The following is a 6,000-nucleotide window of genomic DNA, read 5'->3' as shown; positions in this document are numbered from 1 at the left end:
AGGGACGTCATCGAGCTGAACATGTGCTGAACTTAGAGGTATCGTGCGTTCGGTACTTGATCGGTTGGATCGTGAAGATGTACGACTACATCAACCGTGTTGTGCTAATGCTTCCGCTTTCGGTCTACGAGGGTACGTGGACACACTCTCCCCTCTCGTTGCTATGCATCACCATGATCTTGCATGAGCGTAGGATTTTTTTTGAAATTAGTATGTTCCCCAACAGCAGAGGAGCCCAGGACTTGCTACGGCTGACAAAGAGGCGTGGCGGCGCAGGTACGGGATGGCGAGGGTGGCCGGTTCCGCTCGATGTGGTCGGATTGACGAGATCCAGCCGGGGTCGCGACGGATCCTAGGTGGGGATTGACGCGCGACGAGGAAGCAGGCGATGCAGCAGGGTGACGGGGATGGACGACACCGGTGGAGATGCAGGTTAGGAGCCGCCGAAGTTGGGCAAGGAAGAGGCGCCGACGGAGATGATGGGGAACGAGCGTGGGAAGAGCAGCGGTAGCACGGCACGATCGCCATGGGAGGCGTCGGGCAGAGCTGGACGCGGCGGCCTGGACCATGGGGACGAGGTAGTCTGGTTGTTTGGAGAAGGAGGGCACGGGCAGGGAGGCCCTGGTGGGGTGGTCGATCTCGAGGCCGGGGTGAGGGAGTTGCGGCTGCGGGTGGTGGCGCGAAGACGGCGCGTCGGTGACAAGAGGCAAAGGAGCTTCGCCGCGGGGGCGTTGAGGAGGTCGAGTGAGCAAGGAGCGGCTTCTTGAAGGGCGTGGTGCCCCTCTGCGTGCGTGCATGTGGGTGGCGGCTGAGGGGGAATGAGGTGAGGGATTGATGGGATATGGGGATCGGGCAGATGCTCACTAGGGTTAGATAGGGGCGGATGGGTCTAGGCTTTAGCAAAAGAAGTGGGCCGGGGAGAAGGAAGTAAGAGGCCGGCCTAGTTGGAGATTGTTGAACTTATCTCCACTGTTTAGAAAATAAAAAGATGGAGAGGAGGAGGAAGAGAAAAGAAAATATTTGAGGGTTCAATAATTTTCTAATTGAGCTGAAAATTAACAAGTAGCCACTTGGCATATTGCCAAAGTGCCACAACTTGAAATGGGCCATACGGAGAAAAGATCATGGATGCAAAATAGTTAGAAACGAGAGGGATTTATAATGCAAGTTTGTTGTGGTGGCTTCCAAATATTGGGAGGATATGTTATAAAGAGAAATCACCATTGTGAATATCCCTCGATTTAAATGGACCAAAGATCCATACGATTTTATTTAGATGAGTTTTTAAAATTAAATGACATGATGGCATGATGACATGATGCAATGCAAATGATGCTAAGAAGAATGCAACAAACAAATACCGCATGATGAAACTCGGAATAGCTGGAAGTCTTCTGGAGTGTCGGTCTCGGGGCGTCACAACTCTCCCACACTAACAGAGGATGTCGACTCAAGATCCTAGGGATGGCACCGGAGAGAAGCGAAAAAGGAAGAGGTAAAACAAAGTTGCTTCTACGACAAACGAGTGAAACCAACAAACCTTGGAGGGTTGAACAACTTGAAAGAAAGAATACAACGGAGATGAATGAGATTACAAACACTCCATTAGCAAAGAGGAATAAGGAACACCGATGATAATGAAGAGCTTATGTGACAAGAAATACATTGAAACCACTCTGGTTAAAATAAGATATAGAAGGAATGAGAATGAAATAATTTGGATAGCACTCCGACTGAAAATGGAAGGAATTAGAATCATGAACTTGAGAAGATTGGATGATACTTGATGAAATCAACAACACACTGCCTCCGGAAGCACTGCAAGAATGGCACAAGGGGTAAGAAAGATTTCAGACAACACTCCGGTGAAATGGATAAGCATGGAAAAGAACATGATCTTGACAAAACAAGATGATGGGTGAAGAGAGAAACATCACAATGCCTTCGGAACAAAAGAGTGGAATGAAAAGAATGGAGAAGAGAACATCAACTTCCACCATGAATGAACATGAAGGAGCCTTCCTATGAAGAAGGGTTGAACGGAGTTGTTGGAAAATCAACAACAACAAAAAATATGATTTCCAATGGTCTTATGGAAAACATTCCAAAATTATGACGTGAAGACCAGCACTAACGGAATCAATTAATTTGATTGAGAACACCAAAGATATGAAAAACTTCTTCCACCAAGATGATAAAGAGATAACTTGGATCATTGTTAAGCAACACAATTAGCAACATTCCTTAGGGAAGGCTTTAGGTGAAATCTTTACCAAGATAACTCCAATGAATAGATTGATAGATTTAAAATACCTCATTCTTGACAACATGTGAATCAGGAAACACGAAGGGAAATTATCAAGAATGACATAACACCACCTCAAAAGATAAGATAGAAAGAACTGCACTTTGAAGCACAAGAAGAAGATTACTTGAGCTCCTGCAACACGAATCTTGAAGAACACTTCGAGAACGAATGAAATCTTTGATGATCCACCATGAAGAAACTTCCGAAGAACTCCGTATAGATAACAATATGATCTCCATGAAAGAAAATTTAAAAAGAACAAGATGAAGCCTTGCAATGATTTAGATGGACCTTCGGGATGAGATAATCGAGAAATCTTGGAACTCCAAAAAAGAAAGGTGAGCAACTTGAATCGAGAATTGATACCACGAATGAACTCCAGAAAGAATTGAATTACCTCAAGGAAACAAGAATAAGATTTACTGTATGTTTATCCTTCATCAACTTAAATTGATGACAAGCAATGGATTTGGCATACTACTTATTCTTGTTGAGAAGGATTAGGGAGAGATATAGCGGAAACTTGGAGAAGGTCTTCAATGAGCCACCGGTAGGATTGGAAACAATGAATAAATGGTTATGATAACAAAGGAAGAGGAATCTTGAACGAAACCACCGTAAGAATTGAAAATGAATGAAGCAAGGGAACAAATCACCGGGAAGAATTAGAAAGCGAATGAAGATACTTGAGTGGATTTAGATAGAAGAGAATGAAGAGATGACAAGCTGATTGGAGAATACTTGAACGATGCACTGGTAAGATTTAGAGAACAAGAGCTGAAAGCTGAGAATGAATAATTCTGAAATGATGGGCTCCCGAGAATCAAGAACCAAAAGAACTCATGAAATGCTTCAGATGGTTAAGAAAATAATTCTCACAATCGAAAACAGTTATGAGGATGGCATGACGCTAGAACCATGAATCTTCAAGAAAACAGACGAACATTTAGGGGAAATTCTTCTTCGGTCTTCAACATTGAGAATGACGACGAGAAAGACCTTGAAGAATTTTGAGATACTCCAGAAGAATGAAGAATATAAAGGTTGGACCAACGATGAAAAGAATTTGAAAGATCTTGGAGAATGACATATGACTGATGAAAGAAATTCATTCTTACATCAAACTTTGAAAGGATTTGAGAATAACTTCGGAAAAAATTTAGAAGAGCCAGGTACGATCCTGGGAAAAGACTTGTGGGTTAGGGCCCACTCAAAAGGAACACCATTGAAGCAATTTTAAGGAGAGATTGCACCAGTTGAATTGAATGGCTTGAATGAGATAGCAACCTCGAAATAGCTTGAATTGATGCAGAGTGGAAACACAAATATTGAGAGATATCTTCAGCACTCCGGAACAATTGAATAGCAAGTGGGGAATGATTATAAGGAGCACCGGCATGTGAAAACATTTGAAACAAGGATAGGGATATGATCGACACCGAAAGCTTGAATTCAATCCACCGGAAAGGAATACAAGAATGAAGAGTGATGAACTTGAAGCTCCTGAGCATCTTCACAAGGAAATACCGGATAAGAACATTGAAGGAAAAAAATGGAGCGACTTCTCATGAATAAAATGGATACTTGATTAAGATATATGAGTCCTTGAAGAAAAGGGTTGGACGGTGGGAAACAAAGGCAACTTGGGACGGATGAAACAAACACCGTCGCGAAGAACTGAGAATTGATCCACCAAATATTGAAAGGATAGGATTAACTTGACGAGAAGCACACCGGTTGGAAAAGAATTGTCAAGACAATCTCGATGATCAAGAAGGATTAGTATTCACATAGAAGTATGAGAACACCGCTTAGGAAAGGTATGGAATCAACACTTGACTTCGAAGCAACTTGAATACCACAACTCAAACAAAACAAAGGATTTGGCTTGCAAAATAAGTCAGAAACAAACATATGATAGAGATTTTGCCCAAAGTGTTTGTGATGAGGCCCCACGGGCACGACGTACAGCGGACGTCATGAATGACAAACGAGACGTCCCCGAATCAGCATAGCCAAGGATTCTTTAAGATGCCTCGCGACCACTGTAAATCGATCGTGAAAAGTGAACCACTAGACGTTGGACCCCAATCTCAAATCATACATCTGTCGGGAACAAATCCTGGGTAACTACTTGAATTCCCACCTATTACTCCCGAAACTTTCTGGTTATGCAATCTAGTGTTGGGGATACAAGGAGGCACAAATATCTCACACGACTAACAATCCCTACACTCCAACTGTATCCATCCGTCAACACATAACCAAGAAAATTCCGGAAATCGTGTACCTCGACCTTTGAAAAGCATCTGATATACGAGCTGTGGCAATACTCCCGAACTCCCTCCCCGGTACTGGGTGGCGTCGAGGTTATCTCACCACTAATTGCATATAAGATATTTTCGATGTCGGCGAGCTCAGGTATACCGGAACTGCAACGATAAAATTGTGATGACAACACCTCGGAGCTCAACTCCCCGGGACACTGCCACAAGCCCTAAATGTCAGGAGGCAACAAGAACAATGTTCTCATCACAATAATATCAGAACGATCCCAAGATACCTGCGTGATCCTAATTTTTTAGTGAAAATAAGGGGAGGGAAGTTAAAACATCTACGTCAGGAGTCCTCACCAGAGCGACAAAGGGGCTGAGGAGTAAAACGAATTCCTACTCTCCATTATAACTAGACTCAAAATAGTTTTCTTCTAGACTCAACAACGACAGCGATTCGATCAATCAAGGGGGCTCTTAAGGTCGGTAAGGCTCGGATACCAACTTGTAACGCCCAAGATGCGATTCTATCCCAATCACGTGATGAACTTATCATTGGGGCACAACCGCATTTCGAGCGCATAGCAAGGTGGATATCATTACAACATACCATGTACTGAATAGATGAGAATTAAAGATAGAGGCTTACACTCGCCACAAGCTACAACATGAATACAATAGTTCATCAATACATAGCAATCACCATACAGAAGAGCAGGATCCGACTACGGATGAAATCAAACGAAAAAGAAGAACGACATCCACCCTGCTAGCCCAGGCTCCCGACCTGAACATATATCCCTTGATCGAAGAAGGAGTAGAAGATGAACTCCAAACAAGCAAGCATCACACTCGCGTTAGATCGTCGCATTGCCTGTACCTACAACTGTTGTTGTAGTAATCTGTGAGCCACGAGGACTCATCAATCCCATTACCATGGGTATCAAGACTAGCAAAGCTTAATGGGTAAGGAAAGGATAAGTGGTGAGGTTGCAGCAAGCGACTAAGCAATGTATGGTGGCTAACATACGAGTACAAGAATAAGATGAGAATCTATGCAAACGGTTGCAAACTAGTAATGATCAAGAAGTGATCCTGAACTACTTACGTTCAAACATAACCCCACCATGTTCTCTTCTCGACCCACTCGAAAAGAGACCATCACAGTTGCACACGCGGTTGGGTATTTTAATTCGAATCTGGTGTCAAGTCTTCTACAACCGGATATTAAAAACTCCCATCTGCCACATAACCGCGGGCACGGCTTTCGAAAGATCAATCCCTGCAGGGGTGTCCCAACTCATCCCATTATAAGCTCACGATCCGCGGAGACAATCCTCCATCGTGGGACATCCGATCAGGCTCGGGGTCCCGATGCATAAGACATTTTGACAATGGTAAAAAAACCAGCAAGACCTC

The sequence above is a fragment of the Triticum dicoccoides genome, chromosome 5B, assembly GCF_002162155.2.
Source record: "Triticum dicoccoides isolate Atlit2015 ecotype Zavitan chromosome 5B, WEW_v2.0, whole genome shotgun sequence".
NCBI classification, from domain to species: Eukaryota; Viridiplantae; Streptophyta; class Magnoliopsida; order Poales; family Poaceae; genus Triticum; species Triticum dicoccoides.
The sequence above is the reverse complement of the archived record's forward strand: the minus strand, read 5'-3'. Positions refer to the sequence as shown.